Source organism: Phoenix dactylifera, unplaced genomic scaffold, assembly GCF_009389715.1.
Source record: "Phoenix dactylifera cultivar Barhee BC4 unplaced genomic scaffold, palm_55x_up_171113_PBpolish2nd_filt_p 001565F, whole genome shotgun sequence".
NCBI classification, from domain to species: domain Eukaryota; kingdom Viridiplantae; phylum Streptophyta; class Magnoliopsida; order Arecales; family Arecaceae; genus Phoenix; species Phoenix dactylifera.
The window spans coordinates 33821-56499 of record NW_024068872.1 but is presented as its reverse complement, the minus strand read 5'-3'; positions in this window follow the sequence as shown (position 1 = coordinate 56499).

Below are 22679 nucleotides of genomic sequence, written 5' to 3'. Positions count from 1 at the left end.
AAGCGCTCGGCCCCCGCGGTGGTGGTGGACATGTCACGGCCGATGTCATCCCGCATCCGTCGAGTGGTGCTCGTGACCTCACTCATGCTGTGGAACTGGGCCTGTATCAAGGTCCTCATGTTGTATATCTCTTGCCGCACGTCAGCCGTCATGTCTGTCACGGCTGTCAGGGAAGGGACCAATGCAGAAGATGTGGGCGCAGGAGAGGGAGTAGGCACCGAACCTCGGAGCTCCCGAAGCAACTCATCCCTCAGATCTCGGACTATCTCCTGCCGCAGCTCCCGGAGCTGCTCAGAATCAATGCGGACCTCCATGGATGGTGGAGCCGAGGAGGAAGGTCCAGCGGAGGTGGTAGGAGCAGGAGTGGATGGAAGATCTGGTAAGTTTGGAAAGTCAGAGTCTGGCTTAGGACTGGGGGAAGGTCTGGTGGTCTGTGTGGTGAGGGTAGACTTCCTAACCCAGATCCCCTCTCTCTTCCGAAACCCCATCCTGTGTAGGGTCCCTGCACGCGTGCGATCAGTCCATCGCAATGCGCGAAAGGGTTCCCCCTCAGGAATGGGAATCTCGTACTCCCTAAACAGAAGAGTGAATAGCATGCCGTATGGGAGGGTGAGCCTAGGTCTATCTAGGGGCTCACACAGATACCTATAGATGAGTTTGGGGAAGTTGATTGGAGTGTCCTGAAGAATATAAAACATCAGAGCTAGGTCTCTCTCATTTACAAAATCAAATCTCCCTGTCTTAGGGAAGATGGACCTAGACAATATACTCAAGAGGATCCGCACCTCAATCGGTAGTGAGCTAGCGGATACCTCGTCTAGAGGTGACTGGGGTGGATGCCCTAGAACGGCCGTAAGGGCCTCAACCCTGTCCTCAGGGTGTGTGGGAGCCACCCCTACTTGTGGAAGGTGGAGGATGTGGGCAATGAGATCCTCCGTAACGAACAGAGGGACACCGGCTACTGTGCCCTCGATACCCCCATCTCTCCGATGGACGGTACCGTAAAACTCTCTAACAAGGCCAGGGTAAGTGGGGAGGTCTAATGTAAGGAAAAACTCTAAGCCCTGGACCCTAAGCCTATCACCTATGGTGAACCCTTCCCGGGAGAGATAGTCGAAGTCGACATATCTCCCGGTGGTGACGGCCTTCCCGGCCAATGGCCTCACGGGAACCGCCCTAGGCGGGGAATGAGCCGGAGGTGGTGGCGTCGCGGGATCGTGCCGCGCCTTGGAGCGCCGCTCGGGACGGGCCTCGGGTTGGGACCTCTTCTGGACTACGGTCTTACGCGGCATAATGACCTAAAATGGGAGGAAAACCCTAAGGGACGGTGAAAGGTCGATGGAAAAGGGCTTGGAGACAATCGGGGACGACCTAGGAGTCGGCTCTAGGGCTTGTGAACAGTGGCGGCTGAGAAAGAAAGTGTTTTCGAAACGACAAAGCTAGGGTTAAAAAGTCGGATCCCGACTGCGAGTCGACTCCACTGAGTCGCGAGTCGACTCGACCTCGAGTCGACTCCAGAATATGCGCGAGTCGACTCTTCTTATGTGCCTGTAGACCTCGAGTCGACTCCCGACTATATGCGAGTCGACTCCGCCTCTGCTACCATCTTTGCGAGTCGACTCCCGCAAATGCGCGAGTCGACTCCCCCTTAGGAGCCGACTCTGAAACTTACTCGAGTCGTCTCTAACTTTGGCACGCACCTAAAAATCATGCTATGTTCGTGCCGAATGAGAAAAAATCACTAAATTATGATCTGATTTGATGAACATTGAAAAGAAACTCTATTTTAACCACAATCTAATCATCAAAATCAACGAATCTAGTGAAAACTACCACTAGGATGGATCAATCACTCCTAATCCCCTCCTAAGCACACTAAACCTCTCTTCACTTAGGGGTTTTGTAAAAATGTCTGCTAATTGATCATCAGTACAAACAAATTGGAGTGTCACATCACCATTCAATACATGAACTCTTATGAAGTGATGTCTTATCTCAATATGTTTAGTTCTTGAATGCTGAATTGGATTTTTAGTTCGATTAATGGCACTTGTATTATCACAATTAATGAAAATTTTATCTTGTTTAATGCCATAATCTTCTAGTTGTTGTTTAATCCACAGGATTTGAGCACAACAACTCCCGGCTGCAACATATTCAGCTTCAGTAGTAGATAATGCAACCGAATTTTGTTTCTTGCTAAACCATGAGATAAGGTTTTCTCCTAGAAATTGACACGACCCGCTGGTACTTTTTCTATCAAGCTTACATTCAGCGAAGTCTGAATCTGTGTATCCTATTAAGTTTAGGCTAGATTCTTTAGAGTACCATAGCCCTATATTCTTAGTTCCTATTAAATATTTAAAAATTCTCTTAACTGCAACTAGATGTGATTCTTTAGGATTAGCCTGATATCTAGCACACATGCAAACACTAAACATAATATCAGGTCTACTTGCAGTAAGATACAATAAGGATCCTATCATACCTCGATACAGTTTCTGATCTACAGATTTACCTGATTCATCTTGGTCTAATTTGCATGATGAACTCATGGGGGTGCTGATTGATTTGTTTCCCTCCATATCAAACTTCTTGAGCATCTCCTTGATATATTTGGCTTGATTGATGAAGATGCCTCCTTCAGATTGTTTGATTTGGAGTCCAAGGAAGTAAGTCAGCTCTCCCATCATGCTCATCTCAAATTCACTCTGCATCAAGTTAGCAAATTCTTCGCAGAGACGATTGTTAGTAGCACCGAAAATAATATCATCAAGATAAATCTGTACTAACAGCATATCTTGGTTTTTCTTTTTCAGAAATAGAGTTGTATCTACATTACCCCTAGAGAACTCATATTCTAATAGGAATTTGCTAAGTCTCTCATACCATGCTCTAGGTGCTTGTTTCAAACCATAAAGTGCTTTGTTCAATTTATAAACATGATTAGGGTATTGATGATTTTCAAAATCAGGAGGTTGTTCTACATATACCTCCTCATTAATATATCCATTTAAAAATGCACTTTTTACATCCATTTGAAATAGTTTGAAGTCCTTAGAGCATGCATATGCTAATAATAATCTAATAGCCTCAAGTCTATCTACAGGAGCAAAGGTTTCATCAAAATCTATACCTTCTTCTTGATTATACCCCTTTGCTACTAGTCTAGCCTTATTCCTTATTACAGTTCCATTTTCATCAAGTTTATTTTTATAAATCTATTTAGTACCTATAATTGGATATTCAGAAGGTCTCTCAACTAGATTCCACACTTTGTTTCTAGTAAATTGGTTTAGTTCTTCTTGCATTGCATTTATCCAATTTACATCATTTTCGGCTTCTTCTATATGTTTGGGCTCAAAGTGTGAGACAAAAGCTAGATGGTTATTCAAATTCCTAAGAGATGCTCTAGTCCTAACCGGTTGAGATGGATCATCTAGAATTAGTTCCTTAGGATGCCCGTGAGCATACCTCCAAGCTTTAGTTAGCCCATGATCCACAATAGCCTCTTGGCTTGATGATGCTCCTTCACTCAACTTTTGATTATCATCTTGTAATGCCATCTCATCTATCTTTTCTTCAAGAATTTCAACATCATCATCAAAATTATCTTTCTTACTAGAGGAGATGTCACTAGAATCATCAAATACAACATGTATAGATTCTTCTATAACTAAGGTTCTTTTGTTAAAGACTCTATAGGCTTTGCTAGTTGTAGAGTAGCCTAAGAAAATTCCCTCATCAGATTTAGAGTCAAATTTACCTAGATTATCTTTCCTATTATTATGAACAAAACACCTACATCCAAAAACATGAAAGTAATTAACTTTTGGTTTTCTGTTTTTCCAAAGTTCATAAGGTGTTTTCTTTATGATGGGTCTCAATAGAACTCTATTTAATATATGACAAGAAGTATTGATGGCTTCTCCCCAAAAGTACTTAGGGAGGTTACTTTCACATAACATAGTTCTAGCCATTTCCTCTAGAGTTCTATTTTTCCTCTCCACAACTCCATTTTGTTGTGGTGTCCTAGGTGCAGAAAAATTATGGGTTATCCCCTTTTTACTACAAAATTCCTCAAATGACTGATTTTCGAATTCGGTACCATGGTCACTTCTAATAGCTATTACTGAGGTATCTCTAGCATTGGTTACTTCTTTATGGAATTTCTTAAAAACAGAAAATGCTTGATCCTTATGTGCTAGGAACATGACCCATGTGTACCTAGAATAATCATCTACAATAACTAGACCATATTTATTTTCACCTAGGCTTGTTGTTCTAGTTGGTCCGAATAGATCCATGTGTAATAATTCTAGAGGCCTAGAGGTAGAGACACATTTTATGGATTTAAATGAGTTCCTAGATTGTTTGCCAAATTGACATGCTTCACATATTTTGTTCTTTTCAAATTTTAATTTTGGCAAACCTATCACGGAATCTCTTTTAACTAGTTTAGTTATTGTGTCCATGCTTGCATGACCTAACTTACGGTGCCACAACCAACTAGCATCATTATCCTTAGTTTCATTAACAACTAGACATTGGTTATGTTTTGCAAGATCTTCAAGGTCTACAACATATACATTTCCTCGTCTAATTCCTTTAAAAACTAAACTATTATCATTAGGGTTTGTTATAATGCATAGTGATGGTTTAAACATAACATCATACCCTTTATCACATAATTGACTAATGCTTAATAAGTTATGTTTAAGACCATCAACATATCTAACATTATCAATATAAGTAGAAGGGGTGATTTGAACTTTACCAATACCAATGATGTGACCTTGGTTGTTGTCTCCAAAAGTCACAGCACCTCCCTTCTTAGCTTCAAGGGTGAAAAATTGATCCTTGTCACCCGTCATGTGTCTTGAGCAGCCACTATCCAAGTACCAGCAGTTTTTGTTGACCTTGGCTGCAAGACACTCCTACACAAGTAGATCATATAATCTTAGGTACCCAAGTTTTCTTGGGTCCTTCATAGTTAGTCAAGTTGGTTCCTTTTGGAACCCATACCCTTTTAATTTTCCTTTTTGTTTTACTTTTCCTATAGTCACATACATTTGCCTTATGTCCTATAGTCCCACAACAAAAGCAGGTTATTTTCTTAGTTTTAGTTTCCTCAGCTTTAACAAAGAAGTTGCTAAGAAGTTTTTGTTTATTTCTTGGTTTATACCCTAAACCCGCTTTATTAAATACTGCTCGTTGATTATTGAGTATCATATTTAACTTTTCAGAGCTATATGTAAATTTTTCAACTAAGGATTTGTATTTGTTAAGTTCTTTAGTTAGTGTTTGATTTTCTGCTTTTAGATCATTAAGTTCTTTTGTGAGATCCTTATTTAAGATTTGTTTATGTTTTTTAAGTTCTGAAAATTTCTTAGTTAGTTTTTCATTATCTTTAGTTAAGGTATTAGTCTTTTGAGTTAAAAGTTGGTTGCTTGTCTTAAGTTCTATATTTTCTTTGGTGATTAAATCCTTATCCTTAACTAATTTATCGTATTTATGTAGGTATGATTGATTAGCGGTTTTTAGTTCTTTATTCTTAAGATTTATGGCCTTATATTCTATCATTAATTCATTAAATGCATCATAAAGTTCATCAAAAGAAAAATCAAGATGCGATTCGGAAGTTACCTCATTTTCATTGGCCATGAAGCAGAAATTGGCCTTTTCTTCTTGTTCATCATCCGATGAAGAGGATGATGAGTCGGAGTCGGATAGTGTTGTGACAAGAGCCTTCTTCTTCTTGTACTTGCTCCCCTTTTTCAGTAAAGGGCACTCAGCTCTTATGTGACCTGGCTTCTTGCACTCGTAACACCCAATCCCCTCATTTTCCCTTTCCTTACCTTTGTCCTTGCGGTAGGAATTAGAGGGGCCTCTCCTTTGATGATAGAACTTTTTGTGGTTGATGAATTTTCTGAATTTGCGCAAAAGAAGTGCCTCACCATCATCTTCCTCATGTTCTTCTTCTTCACTGCTGCTACTGCAAGATAAGTCCTTGTTAGATGAAGTAGATTTTAGAGCTATTACCTTTTTCTTATGGGAGGACTCTTCCTCGTTGTGTTGTTTCATGGTTAGCTCGTGCGTCATTAGGGATCCAAGAAGCTCCTCAAGTGGTAATTTGTTCAGGTCCTTGGCTTCTTGGATTGCGGTCACTTTAGCTTCCCATGACCTTGGTAGACACCGAAGGATTTTCCTGACAAGCTCACTGTTAGTATAGTTCTTGCCAAGGCTTTTTAGGCCATTGACAATGTCAGTAAACCTAGTAAACATGCATGTAATTGTTTCATTAGAATCCATTTTAAATAGTTCATATTTATGAACCAAAATATTTATTTTGGATTCTTTGACTTGATTCGTGCCCTCATGGGTCACTTCAAGTCTGTCCCAAATCTCTTTTGCAGAATTGCAAGTAGAGACCCTATTGAATTCATTTCTATCTAAGGCACAATAAAGCACATTCATAGCTTTAGAGTTTAGTTGTGCCTTTCTCATGTCATGTTCATCCGAATCCTTTTCTAGTTTGGGTACCGTGACACCCTCTACATATATGGATGGGATGTATGGCCCATTTACTACAATGGTCCACATCTCATAGTCTTGGGCTTGGATGAATATTGTCATCCTAGCCTTCCAATATGAGTAGTCAGATCCATTAAAGAATGGGGGTCTTTGGGTGGACTGACCCTCAATGTGGAAAGATCCAAATGGGGTTGTCATTTTGATCTTTTACTCTTGGGTGGAAGAGTTTAGGCTCTGATACCACTTGTTGCCCAGATAGACAACCCAAGAGGGGGGGTGAATTGGGTTTTAAAATAATTTAGATATTTAAAACGTTGTGGATGACTAATTAAAACTATTGCAAGTTGTTTAATTAAATGCTATGTGCTGTGAGTGATAAGAGAGGAAGAAGAAGAGAGACAATCAAACACAAACACCAAGTTTTATAGTGGTTCGGAGCTAACCCTTGCTCCTACGTCCACTCCCCAAGTCTCACTTGGGAATTCACTATAACCCCCTTGGATTACAGCCGGTTGTTTTCCAAGCTCACAACCAAACTTGTTGTTTTACGAGCTCACAACAAACTCGGTCGGTTTTCCCAGGCTCACCGACTAGAACCACCCCGATTGTTTTTTCGGGATCACAATCGAACCCTTACACGTTGGTTTTACACTCGGCTCACCAACCAACCTCAATACTCTTGATTCAATGCCCCGATTGAACCAAGCAAAGACAAAGGTGTAGATAAAAGAGACAAACAGAAAAATACAGCTTCTCAAAAGCAGATAAATAGCAATATGAACAATAACGAAGTTAAGAGCCCTCAAACGCTTTTAAGTTGGAGAAGAGGAAGGGCTTCTTGAACTTCGGGTCTCCTCTTGAATGTGTAGTCGACTTGAATGCAGGAGAAGCTTCTTTAATTGCTGGGAAGATGTAGGTGGATGCAGTAAATGCAGATCTTCCCTTTTTCTTGTTGAAGAACAAGTTGCAGAGTTGAATGCTTGAATACTTGGAGTGGAATGGTTGTTCTCTCCCTTGCTACAGTCCTCTGTGGCTATTTAAACCAACCCCCACGGAAACTAGCCGTTAGAGAGCTTTTTCTGCCCGTTCTGCACACTCTGTGCAGCCTGACAATGTGTCCGTTGGTGGGTTAGAGTCGACTCGCGCGATCAGGAGTCGACTCGGCTGTAGCGGGAGTCGACTCATACTTTTCCGGAGTCGACTCGGCAACTGTTCCAGATTTGAATTAAAGTTGCCTTCGAGACTGGGAGTCGACTCGTCTTGACCTAGAGTCGACTCGCCAACTTCTGGAGCTGACTTGGCTTTCTCGGAGTCGGCTCATCCCATGAAGTCCGTGGACGTATTTTTGAATTTGGTCCACTCGAGTCGACTCGACTGTCCTGGGAGTCGACTCGGCGCTCAAAGCCCGAACTCCCTATCTTCTGTCTTTTGGCTCGTCCAGTCTTGGAGTCGACTCGAGCTTCCTCGGAGTCGACTCGGCTCTCAGTTTCCGAAATTTGGTCTTCTGCCCTTTTGATGTGAAGCTGCCTTGGAGTCGACTCTAGCTGTCTAGGAGTCGACTCGAATCTCAGAGGCAGTAACTTGGTCTTCTGTCTTCTTTGTGGTCGCGGAGTCTCGGAGTCGACTCGCGTAATGCGGGAGTCGACTCGAATCTCAGAGTCCAGAATCTGCCCTCTGACTTTTTCTTTGTGTACTGCTGAGAGTCGACTCTTGCTGTCTTTGGAGTCGACCTGCCAACCATCGGAGTCGACTCGCGTTCCACTGGAGTCGACTCGAATCTCAGACCCGAAAACTGCTCTCTGACTTTTTCTTTGTATTCCTCTTGGAGTCGACTCTTACTACCCTGGAGTCGACTCGGTGAACATCGGAGTCGACTCGCGCACTTCGGGAGTCGACTCGTTGACAGGTTCTGAGTTGAAGCTTTCTATTCGTCTGTCTGTTCTCAGTCGGAGTCGACTCGTACAGATCGGGAGTCGACTCGAGCCCGTGCCAGTGAACTTGATACGCTTGGAGTCGACTCGTGATACTCTGGAGTCGACTCGAGTCTCAGACTTTGGTTCAAGCTGACTTCTTAACTTATCCAAAAATTATGAACCAAGTCTTGAGACACTTAGACAAGATTTTCACTGAAACACTTAATTGAATTCATTAGTAAACAAGAAATATACTCAAATGCTTTGAGCTCATCAAAATCAAATAGGGTTTTAATCAATCACTCCACAAGACCTAAATTAAAACCTCCTCAATCAAGTCGAGAGTGAACCAACATGAGCAAGTCATATTAGATTAATTGATCTAATTGGTGTCTAGGAAAGCATGAAAGGTGGTTACTTAATTAGGACCTCACTCTCTGAGTAAGGGGAGCCTCTCACCTGCTTACCTGGCCAATTGTTCGATTACCTCTTATGAAGAGCTCAAGTTGCAAACACTAAGATCTGATTAACCAATATTAAGTCAATAGGTCTTCCACTGTAGTAGAGCTGCTAAGGTCTTTCTGATGTTGATTTGTCTCGGCTGGATACAGTGGGCAAGTTGCATCGGGGGGCTGGACCTCTCTATAGAAATGAGATGTTGTAGGGTAAAGGTGGGGTTGGGTACCAATAACTGTTAGGTGAGGACCCAATGACGACTTTATTTCTACGGTTATACGGTGGGTCTGACTTAACTAAGAAATGGGACCAATAACTGTTAGGTGAGGTCTTCATAACTTAGAGACCAAGTTGCACTGCAACATGCTTGAGAAGCATTGTACAAGAGTTGTACACTCATCCATCTATGTGTCACCAATAACTGTTAGGTGAGGTGCCATGTAGATTGGTGAGACCGCAGTACCTACTAGAAATCCTAGTCGCGTAGGATTTTCGTTTTCTTACCAGGGGAGTGTAAGGGATTCGAGAAAATAGTGGGAGGTACATTTGTTCTAAAAGACCTTAGAACAGATTAAGGATCAAGTACAAAAGTCTAACTAGAATCTTTACTCTCTGCAGATCATAATGTCAGCCTCAAACCCTTTGACCCGTATTCTTGAGACCAACCGATTGACTGGAACCAATTACAAGGACTGGCTAAGAAACCTCAAAATTAATTTGAACTGTGAGAAAATAGGCTACATACTCGATTCAGATATCCCCACACTACCAATACGTGCTACTGATGTTCAGCATGAGATGCATCAAAAGTGGATGGATGATGACATTAGAGTCAAGTGCTATATGATGGCATCCATGTCCAATGAACTCCAATGCCAGCATGAAAATATGAAGACTGCTAGGGACATACTGGCACACTTGCAAGAGTTGTATGGTGAGCAGAGTCGCACAGCTCGTTTTGAAGTGTCCAAAAGGCTCTTCAAAGCAAAGATGCGCGAGGGGCAGTCCGTCCATGATCACGGTCTGACTATGATCAAGGACCTAGAGGAGCTTGAGAAGCTCGGTATGAACATGCACAAGGAATTGCAAGTAGATCTGATCCTTCAATCCCTACCTGATTCATTTGGACAGTTTATAGTAAACTACCACATGAATAAGATTGAATGCACTAAGACTGAACTGATAAATATGTTGGTAACTGCTGAGGGAGCCTTGAAAGGTTCAAGGGGCAATGTCGTTGCTGCTGAGTTGACTTCTGGTTCCAAGAGAAAGTCTACTTGGAAGAAAAAGAAGCCTGCTAACAAGCAGAAGAAAGACAAGAAGCCAAAGAAGGAAGTTCAAAAGAAAAAGGCTAATGACAAAGGAAAATGTTTCCACTGGAATGTCGACGGCCACTGGAAGAGAAACTATCCTTCATACCTCGAGAGCCTGAAGAACAAGAAAGGTGACACACCTTCAGAAGGTATAGACTTGCTCATAATTGAAACTATTCTAACGGTTTCTTCTACTTCTAGTTGGGTTATAGATTTTGATTCTAGTGCTCATTTGTGCACTACCATGCAGGGTCTAAAGGAAAGTAGAAGGCTGGCGGAAGGTGCGGTAACCCTTCGGGTTGGCAACGGGGCAAAAGTTGCTGCTGTGGCTGTGGGCACCTACCAGCTGCGACTACTGTCTGGTTTTAGTTTATTACTTAGAGACTGCTATTATGTATCTGCTGCTAGCAGAAATTTGATTTCTGTTTCATGTCTAGCACAGGAAGGTCATGTTTTTATATTTGACAAAGACTGCTGTTCTATTTATTTCGAAAATAAAATAGTCGCACGTGGTTTTATGATTGACAGTCTCTATCATTTGCATATGGATGTATCTGTAAATGTGTCTGAGCAAGAAGTGAGTGCCAAAGGATCCAAGAGATCCAGGGATGAGATAAACTAAAAATATTTGTGGCACCTCAGGCTTGGCCATATTGGAGAGGACAGAATGAACAAAATGGATAAAGATGGGCTTCTCGGCTTATTGACTTCCGAGTCATATCCAGTTTGTGAGTCCTGTCTTCAAAAAAAAATGACTAGATAGCCCTTTGTAGGACATGGGGAGAGGACCACTGAAATACTTACCCTGGTACACACAGATGTGTGTGGCCCATTCGATGTGCAAGCTAGGGGATGTTATTCGTACTTCATTATCTTTACCGATGATTATTCACGGTATTGGTATGTGTATCTTATGAGACACAAGTCTGAATCTTTTGAAAAGTTCAAGAAGTTCAAGAATGAAGTAGAAAAATAAACTGGAAAACCTCTTAAGGCTTTTTGATCAGATCGAGGAGGAGAATACCTTAGTGGAGAATTCCGGGACTATCTCAAGGACAATGGCATAGTCTCACAATGGACTCCTCCGGGTACACCTCAACTCAACGGGGTGTCAGAGAGGAGAAATCGGACTCTATTGGATATGGTCCGGTCCATGATGAGCTTCACTGATCTACCGATGTTTCTTTGGGGAGATACCTTACTTACCGCAGTATATCTACTGAATAGAGTTTCCTCTAAATCTGTTTCTACCACACCGTATGAGATATGGCATAGTAAGAAACCAAGTCTTGGTCATCTCAAGATTTGGGGATGTCCGGCCCACGTCAAAAGACTACAGGCGGACAAGCTAGAGGCTAGGACCATAAGTGCTCGTTTTATAGGATATCCTAAAGAGTCATTAGGATATAATTTTTATGTCTCAGAGGATCACAATGTGTTTGTGAGCCGTCACGCCATCTTCTTGGAAAACCAGTTTATCCTTGATAGAGGCAGTGGGAGGAAAATTAAGCTTGAAGAGAAAGTCTCTGAAAAGCAACGAGTCATGGATCCTATCGAACCCATTCATACAAAGCTAGTACACGATGTCCCTCAACCACCTCGCAGATCTAGTAGGGTCTCCCATCCTCCCGATAGATACTTAGGTATACTAGAAGAGGATACCGAGGAAATGTTCCTAGTGCGAGATAGGGATCACATACAAGATCCCAAAACCTACAACAAGGCGATATCTGATATCGATTTCGAAAAATGGTTGGAAGTTATGAAATCAGAGTTAGACTCCATGCATTCCAACCAAGTCTGGACCCTAGTAGATCCACCAAAAGGTATTGAACCTATTGGATGCAAATGGATCTACAAAAGGAAGATAGGTTCGGATGGAAAGGTAGAGACCTATAAAGCAAGGCTAGTGGCGAAAGGGTATAGTCAACGTGAAGGCATTGACTATCAGGAGACCTTTTCACCTGTAGCCATGCTGAAATCCATCCGAATATTGCTTGCCATTGCAGCATTTCATGATTATGAAATCTGGCAGATGGATGTGAAAACTGCTTTCCTGAATGGATATCTTGATGAAGATATCTATATGGAACAGCCTTTGGGTTTCACTTCCAGTGATGGAGATTACAAGGTCTACAAGCTGCAAAGGTACATATATGGACTAAAGCAAGCATCTCGGAGTTGGAACACTCGTTTCGATGACGTAATCAAAATGTTTGATTTCATAAAAAACGAAGAGGAACCCTGTGTTTACAAAAAGATTAGTGGGAGTGCTGTCGTATTTCTCATACTGTACGTGGACGACATCCTTCTAATAGGGAATGATATTCCCATGCTAACCTCGGTCAAGGTCTGGTTGTCAAAAGAGTTCTCCATGAAAGACCTTGGAGAAGCATCCTATATTTTGGGAATAAAGGTCTATAGAGATAGATCTAAAAGGATGCTTGGCCTATCACAGAAGTTGTACATAGAGAAAGTGCTGAAAAGGTTCAGCATGGAAAACTCTAAAAGGGGTCTCTTACCCCTAAGGCATGGAATTCATCTCTCCAAGAAGATGTGCTCCAACACATCTGAAGAGATTCAATGCATGAGCAAGATCCCCTATGCATCAGCAATAGGGAGCCTCATGTACGCCATGCTATGTACACGACCTGATATAGCCCTTACTGTGAGTGTCACAAGCAGATATCAGTCGAATCCAGGTGAAGAACACTAGACAGCTGTGAAGAATATTCTTAAGTACTTGAGAAGAACTAAAGATTTATTTTTGGTCTTTGGAGGATCATCAGAGTTAAAGTTAGAAGGGTACACAGATTCAGACTTCATGACTGATGTCGATGATAGAAAGTCAACATCTGGATATGTGTTCTTGTGCAATGGTGGTACGGTGAATTGGAAAAGTTCTAAACAACCGATGATTGCTGATTCTACTATGGAAACTGAATACATCGCCGCCTCTGAAGCTACTAAAGAAGGCTTCTGGTTCAAGAAATTCATTGTAGAGTTGGACGTGATGACATCAGATGCCATAACACTCTACTGCGATAATAATGGCGCCATAGCTAGAGCGGCGCTTCCACCTCATACGCGACTATGTTGAGAAGAAGTATGTCGAGGTGCAGAGAGTAGACTCCGCGGACAACGTGGCAGACCCATTCACTAAGCAGCTGAGTCAGCAAAAGACTGAAGCCCACCTTGAGAAGATGGGCCTAAGATATATGACCAATTGGCTTTAGTGCAAATGGGAGATTGTTAGATGTATGCCCTAGAAGCCAATCTGGCTGACACATTGTTAATTCTAGAAACATAATTTTGTACTTGACTATTTATTATTGAATAAATAAAAGGCATCTTTTTATTCATATTATTTATGTGTCTATGAATCGTCCAAGAATTAATAAGATGATGATGCTTATTCTTAAGAGTTAAGAATTTGAGCCATGCATCATTGATTAATTTCTGAATGCTCTAGATCAATGGATCATCACAAGGACGGTGATCGATCTGATCAGTGCACACATTGCTTTCCTTATGGATGGACGAGACTCGAGTCCACAGTGTGGCGATACTGAAGTAATAGTGCAGGTGCTTGTTAAGAACAAGGGTACTGAGCGTGACCAAGACAAGAAGTCACTTGGATGTCTATCCACTCGTCAGTGACTTGCTTGATATTACAGTAGTGTGACTGGTCATTTGACCTGCGATGCTTCGGCTACTCACAGTGAGATTATTGTAGCTTGACTGCACATATACATGGTATCTAGCCATATGGGTCCATGCAGTGTAGATTGGCTGCAGTAGGTTCACTGTAGGAGTAGGGTATGCACCTATAAGGAATCTATCGACCTTGATAGATAAGGAGAGATCCTATATGATTTATAAGATTGAGTTCGTAAGACCTCGGCCGGGGCAGATTGCACAGTGGAGAAAGAGTTCTCCGCTCTCGAACTTAAGTCGAATAAATCTTGACATATGACAGACGAAGGGGTTTGACGAGTTATCCATGACCTCCGTCCTGTAGGGATCCACGATAGAAGGACTGTATCACATGATAACTGCACCTAGAGTTTCATCATTCTATTCTACTGGGTAGCCACTACATGCTGCTAGGTGTCACTGGTGGATGGTGGGACTCATAAAGATTATCTCGATGATCGATAAACCCTAATGAGTAGAGTTGGAATCGTTCCAATCTATTGAAAGGAGTTTTTAATGATATTATGATAGAGATCACAATATATCTCACTACCAGTCAGAGTAGAACCTATGGGGTCACACACACTAGAGGCATTGACCGATCCGATGGTTGAATCGTGATTAGGAATCATAAGTAATCAATTCGATTGATAATAAGTTGAAGAAGGAACAAAGAAAATTAATTAATTGGACTTAAAAAAAGAATCCTACTTGGAGTAGGATTCCTAGAGTCCTAATTGGATTAGGACTAGGATTCCTACTTGGACTGGGATTCCTACTTAGACTGGAAATCCTATTTGGAGTAGGACTAGGATTCCTACTTGGAGTAGGATTCCTATAATCCTAATTAGATTAGGAGTTCTGAATTAAATTTGGATTCCTACTTGGAGTAGGATTCCTAGAGTCCTAATCGGATTAGGACTTCGAATTCAAATTAGAGTCCTAATTAGATTAGGACTAAAATTAAACAAGTCCTAATTGGATTAGAATTTCTTAAGTCCTAATTAATTATTAATCTAATGAATCAACATGACTCCTAATTGGATTAGGATTGAAGAGTTCAATTGAGTCATGGTTCATTCGAGTTCTAATTGAATTAGGACTAGCAAAGATTGAACCCAATTGATTCATAATTTGGTTAAAGCCTAATTGGATTAGGACTTAGCCATAAGAGGGACTCCTAATCCTCCTTAGAGGAGGATTAGGGCATCACAAGAAGGAGGGGATCACGCCCCTCCCCCTTCTCATCTTGGGTGCGGCATGAAGAGAGGGGCCGGCGCCCCTTTTTGGAAGAAAATAAGGCTCCACACCTTTAAAAGAGGGACCTCTTGGCGGAACCCTAAGGTAATAGAAGCCCTTCTTCTAGCCGTGGCCTCCCTCTCCTTCTCCTTGTGTTTCAGCTGCCATCAGCAAGAAGGAAGAAAGAAGTGCTTGGCGGCCTCCTCCTATTCCCTTCCTTCTTCCAACGTTAGGGAAAGTAAAGGGGATGCAAGCAAGCTTGGTTTCTTCATCCACTTGCATCCTTCTTCTTCCTCCTCCCAAGCACAATCAAGGGTTGATTAAGAGGGAGGACATCAGCCATCAAAGTTATCTCTGCAAGGGAGCTAGCACCCCGGGGAGATTGAAAGCTTGGATCGGTTCCTGCTTCGTGTGGATACCCGTAGAGGCCGGGCACTTGAACAGCTTCAAGCGAACCTTCATCCGAAACCACGATCATCAGTTTGCGGTGATCATCTACCCGCACAAGGTGAAGATCTAATCTTCTAATGTTTTTAAAAAGTTTTTAAATCTTATCTATCTACGAACGGTTTTAAACAACGTTCATGCGATGAACGGTTGATCCCACGCATGCCTCTTCCGCTGCATCTAAAATTTTTTGAAATTTTTCTGCGGTATGGGCGGGTTCCTAACATGTACAAGTCAAGTAAGCGTCCTATAATAGATAATATCACGGATGTCTACCTTTGGCATCATAGGCTAGGTCATATTAACAAGAACAGAATGAACAGGTTAAGTAAAGAGGAAATCCTCAATGTTAATGAATGTGAATCATTGATAACTTGTGAGTCATGTCTTCTTGGTAAGATGACCAAATCACCTTTTACTGGAAAAGGTGAACGAGCCAGTGATTTATTGACTCTTGTACATTCTGATGTATGTGGGCCAATGAGCACGGATGCTAGAGGTGGATATTCATATTTCATTACATTTACAGACGACTTTTCTAGGTATGGTTATGTCTATTTAATGAGACATAAATTTGAATCATTTGAAATGTTCAAATTATATCGTAATGAAGTAGAAAAACAAACTGAAAAGAGTATTAAAACTCATCGATCAGATCGAGGAGGTGAATACCTCTCCAGTGAGTTTTTGACATATCTAGGAGAAAATGGGATTCTCTTCCAATGGACTCCTCCTAGTACACCACAATATAATGGTGTGTCAGAAAGTTGAAATCAAACTCTATTAGACATGGTTCGATCCATGATGGAGTTTGCTGATCTGCCCATATCCTTTTGGGGATATGCTCTTGAGTCAGCCTACTATATTCTAAATAAGGTTTCAAGTAAGTCTGTAAATAAAACACCACATGAGATGTGGACTGGACGTAAGCCGATGCTCTCTCACCTTAGGGTTTGGGGGTGTCCAGCATACGTCAAATGTTTGAAGATAGACAAACTTGAACCCAAGTCTGACAAATATTTCTTTGTTGGTTATCCTAAAGAAACTAAAGGATATTACTTCTAGTTTGCTGAAGAATAAAAGTTGTTCGTAAGCAATAGAGCTGTTTTTCTAGAGAAAGAATTTCTTAGTGAATGAACTAAAAGCTCTAATGTTGAACTCAGAAAAGTTCAACATGTAGAAGACCCGACACCATCCACTGAACCAATTGAATTGGAGTTGATTAGATCAGATCCAGAACCCATCTTAGATGCACCATTAAGGCGATCAGGTAGAGTACCACATCAGCCGGACAGATACTACGGTTTCTTGGTTCGGAACGGAAATCCTATCGAACTTGATGAAAACGATGAGGATCCAATCACATATATGGATGCAATGCAGAGGTATGACTCTGATAAATGGCTTGGAGCCATGCAATCCAAAATGGAATCCATGAAGGTCAATGATGTATGGACATTAGTTGACCCACCCGAAGGGATTAAACCCATAGGGTGTAAGTGGATATTCAAAAGAAAACGGGGCGCAGATGGAAAGGTAGAGACCTATAAAGGCCATCTGGTTGCCAAGGGATATCGTCAACGTTATGGTATTGACTATGATGAAACATTTTCTCCTGTGGCAATGCTCAAGTCCATTCGGATTGTGCTTGCGATAGCAGCACATTTAGACTATGAAATCTGGCAAACGGATATAAAGACCGTATTTCTAAATGGAGATTTAGAAGAGAAAGTGTATATGATACAACCTGAAGGTTTTACATCTGCAGATGAGTCTAAAGTGTGCAAGCTTCAAAGGTCCATTTATGGATTAAAGCAAGCTTCTCAGAGTTGGAACATACGCTTTGATAAGGTAATCAAAATGTATGGCTTCATTAAAAATGAAGAAGAACCCTGCATTTATAAATGGGTCAATGGTTCAGCAATCATATTTCTAGTTTTGTATGTGGATGACATTCTTTTAATCGGAAATGACATTCCTGTATTACAAGGAATAAAGGTTTGGCTATCATCTCAATTTGCCATGAAGGATTTGGGAGAAGCATCTTACATCCTAGGGATAAAGATATATAGAGATAGATCTAAAAGATTGCTTGGATTATCCCAATCCACATACATTGATACTATACTGAAGAGGTTCAGTATGATTAATTTCAATAAAGGCTATCTTTCGATGGGCCATGAAATTAACCTCTCTAAGAGAGATTGTCCGACAACCCTTCAAGAAAAAGAGAGTATGGATGGAATTCTATATGCTTAGGCAGTGGGATCTATAATGTATGCCATGACATGTACTAGACCAGACTTGGCATACTCACTAAGAGTAGTGAGCAGATACCAGTCTGATCCAGGTAGCAACCACTAGAAGGTTGTGAAAATCATTCTTAGGTATTTGAGAAATACTAAAGACCAGTGGCTTGTCTATGGTGATTCTTACTTAAAACTTGAAGGATATACCGATTCAGTTTTCAGACAGGTCAAGATGATAGCAAGAGCGTGTCGGGATATATCTTTACTCTTAAGGATGGGGCCATCTGCTGGAAGAGTTCCAAGCAGCATACAAGTTCCAAGCAGCATACAGTGGCAGATTCTACATGTGAAGCAGAATACATCGCAGCATCTGATGCAGCCAAGGAAGCTGTATGGTTGCGCAAGTTCATCACCGAGCTGGGAGTGACACCTTCCATTGATGGTCCAGTTTCTATATTTTGTGATAATATTGGAGCCATAGCTCAGGCAAAGAACCAAAAGCACATCAGCGGATCAAGCATATTCTGCGACGCTATCATCTAGTTTGAGAGATTATAAAACGAGATGATATTGATCTTCAGAAGATTGACACAAAAGAAAATTTGGCTGACCCATTTACCAAAATCCTCGGCATCAAAGAGTTCAACGAACACAAGTCGAAGATGGGTATTGGATACTATGCCGATTGGCTTTAGGCTAAGTGGGAGTTGTTGGGAATTGTATCCTAAATGTCAATCGTCAGCATATTGAAGATTGAATTTTGTAAATGAATTGACAAATTAATAAAGTGTTATTTGGCATTATTCATCATTTCATCTTCAAATGAACTCTTATATGATGAAGTCCTTAGAACTTGTTTTATGATAAAGGAGGATTTATCTTCAAGTCCTTAAAATTGTTCGCAATCAAATGATATGCTGTTACAAGGATGACAGTATTATCAAGATTAGGTCGTTGTGTGACATATATGTTGGTTGTCTTCTTAACCAAAGAGTGTGGAGACACTGATATGTCATATAGATGAAGTGTAGGAGTACATTTCACAGAATGTGACCAATTTCGGAATACTTTACTGTCAAGAGATGTTTCGAGTGGATATGGGTATAAGTTTGGCCCTCTGACCTAAGACCGCAATCTGTGACTAGCAAGCAACTCACTATACTTTGGTACCGGACTACCTAAATTTCTAATTCAGTGACGGAAGGTCACTGAGTGCAGTCAAGTACTTGCGTAGTCAGTTGTAAGTCGAGATGGAATTGATCCGTCCTGAAAGCAGGAGATAATATTTTTTGATTAATTTAGCAAATGGCCAGGGTAATCCCAGTGAGGAGTCACGAGATATCTAAAGTTAATCATATAATGGATGTACTAATTATATGGTTGACAGTGAGCTCTAAGTCATCCTGGCATTAGGAGTCAAAGGGATTGAATTATACAGTAACCATATTCCAGGGTTCCAGAATATTTGCTTCGCATATATTCGGCCTATTCGGACGTCGGGTACCATTGCTAGATGGTCACATGCATAAAAGTTTTTAGGTTGATCAAATGGCTGATTGATGATTAAGAATCATTCAGGAATAATTTGGTCAATTCGATTGACAAATTATTCTAAGCAAAAGTAGCATTAAAATAATTATTGAATTATTGGCGGATTAATTAGCAATTAGATTGCTAATGAACTCAATTTAATTAAGTAATTGGGCTTAGGTTGAGCCAAGTTGAATAGGATTCAATTTGGGCTGCATCAACCTAATTGGATTGGGTTCAACCCAAGTAGATTGAGCTTGACCATATTGATGGAACTTGATCCAATTGGATTGGGCTTGATCCAAATCAATTAGAAGACCTTATTTTATGAGGATTATGAGTCCAAATAATCAGAATTGGATAAGAAGAAGAATCCCTAAATTTTAGGAACCCACCCTTATCTTCTTGGAGAAGAATTATATCTTGATTTATCCCTAATATTTTTTATGCCTATACTCCTTATTTTTGGCCAAATATTAGCATGAGAAGAGAGGAGGCGTGGAGCTATATTTTCTATAAAAATGGCACCTTAAATCTTTCTAGAAAGATTTAGATGAATTTCCTAATTTGTAGGGATTGCATGGTGCATCAAATAGGGTGGTCTATGGCTGAAATTTGGATGCACGAATTCCTATCTTTTAGGGATCCAAAATGCACAAAATTTGGATATGTTTATCTCATCTTAGCTGCCAAACCACCAGAATATTTTGGGGATTTTATCAGCTAAATTAGTTGGCTAAATTAGGTGTGAGGCATGGGGTGGTCTTTTGGCTATAAAATACTCCCATGACTTGGGTTCAAAATATACAATATTTAGAAGTTTCAAAAAATTCTGAAAAAATTTCCTGAGGGCCTCCATCCCTTCTTCTCCTTCTTCCTCATGTTCATCTTCCATATCCTTGAAGAACAATCAAAGATTGAGTGTTTAGAAGGAGACAGCTTCAGCCATTGCAACGTTCCTGCACGAGCTAGTACTCCCGCGGAAGACGATCTACCTAGGGCTTCGCATGTACTTCTCATAGAGGCCATTAGTGTGCGTGGCTGCGAAGTCAAGGATCAGATCCACAAGTTTGTTCTATCATAAAAGGTATTAATCCCACATCAATAGTTTATTTTGGAGTCAGGGTCTAGGTCTGATTTTTCGAGGTTTTACCCTCCTTTGGGGCTCCTCACGGAGTTATCTTCAGAATCCATTCGATGGATATTCTGAGATTAATTGGAATAGAGTGTTTACCTTTTGAATCCGATAGTTAATCATGCCTGAAAGTTTTAGCATAATTATTTAAACGATTCTGGCATAATCCTGTGTTCTTAAGGTGCTGATTTATAGATTTGATCTTGTAAGCATGCATGAATTAAATTGTTTGATTCGGTTTTTTCGCTGCATTTTAAAACTTAAAAAGAACTACGTATGGCTTGATCCCCCTTATGAAGGGGTACGTAGGCAACCCGATCAGGTTCAGCCACGGTTTAAAAAAAAAAAATTCAGCATGCTTAATACTGAAGAACCTAGGATTCACTTTCATTCAATTCTCAAATAATAGTCTTAAGTGACTGTCACTTTTGTCATTCTTTTCTATTGAATGTAATTTCAGTAGGCCTTTTGGCTATAAACGGTTATGAGATTTCAAAAAAAAGAAATTACTGTGATATCGTTATGAATGGTGTTACTATAATGAATGGACAATTGAGTAATGGGATTTACATATTATCACAGCCTGTTCATGTAATGTACAAGTCCAATAAGCGCCCTCAAATAGATAATATCACGGATGTCTACCTTTGGCATCATAGGCTAAGTCATATTAACAAGAACAGGATGAACAGATTAAATAAAGAGGGAATCCTCAATGTTAATGATTGTGAATCATTAATAACCTGTGAATCATGCCTTCTTGGTAAGATGACCAAGTCACCTTTTACTGAAAAAAGGCGAACGAGCCAATGACTTATTGACTCTAGTACATTCTGATGTATGTGGGCCAATGAGCACAAATGCTAGAGGCAGATATGCATATTTCATTAGATTCACAGACGATCTTTCGAGGTATGGTTGTGTCTATTTAATGAGACATAAATCTAAAGCATTTGAAATGTTCAAATTATATCGTAATGAAGTAGAAAAATAAACTGAAAAGAGTATTAAAACTCTTCGATCAGATTGAGGGGGTGAATACCTTTCCAATGAGTTAATATATCTGGAAGAGAATGGGATTCTTTCCTAAGGGACTCCTCTTGGTACATCGTAGTATAACGGCATGTCAGTAAGGAGAAATCGAACTCTATTAGATATGGTTCGATCCATGATGGAGTTTGCTGATCTGCTCCTATCCTTTTGAGGATATGCTCTTGAGTCAGCTTGTTATATACTTAATAAGGTTCCAAGTAAATCTATGAATAAAACACCACATGAGATGTGGACGGGACGGAAATCGGTACTCTCTCACCTTAGGATTTGGGGGTGTCCGGCGTACATCAAACATTTGAAGACAGACAAATTTGAACCCAAGTCTGACAAATATTTCTTTGTCGGTTACTTTGAAGAAACTAAAGGATATTATTTTTACCTTGCTGAAGAACAAAAGTTGTTCGTAAGTAATAGAGCTGTTTTCTTAGAGAAAGAATTTTTTAGTGAAGGAACTAATAGCTCTAATGTTGAACTTAGAAAATTTCAACATGTAGAAGATCCGACACCATCCACTGAACCAATTGAGTCGGATTTGATTAGATCAGATCCAGAACCCATCTTAGATGCACCATTAAGGCGATCAGGTAGAGTACTACGTCAGTCGGACAGATACTATATTTTTTTAGTTCGGGACGGGGATCCTGTCGAACATGATGAAAATGATGAGTATCCGATCACCTACATGGATACAATGCAAAGGTATGACTCTGATGCATGGCTTGGAGCCATGCAATTCAAAATGGAATCCATGAAGGTCAATGATGTATGGACATTAGTTGACCCACCCGAAGGGATTAAACCCATAGGGTGTAAGTAGATTTTTAAAAGGAAACAGGGCACAGACGGAAAGGTAGAGACCTATAAATCCCGTCTGGTTGCCAAAGAATATCGTCAGCATTATGGTATTGACTATGATGAGACGTTTTCTCCTATGGCAATGCTCAAATCCATTCGGATTATGCTTGCGATAGCAGCACACTTAGATTATGAAATCTGGCAAATGGATGTAAAGATCGCTTTTCTAAATGGAAATTTAGAAGAGAAGGTGCATATGATGCAACCTGAAGGTTTTATATCTACAGATGAGTCTAAGGTGTGCAAGCTTCAAAAATCC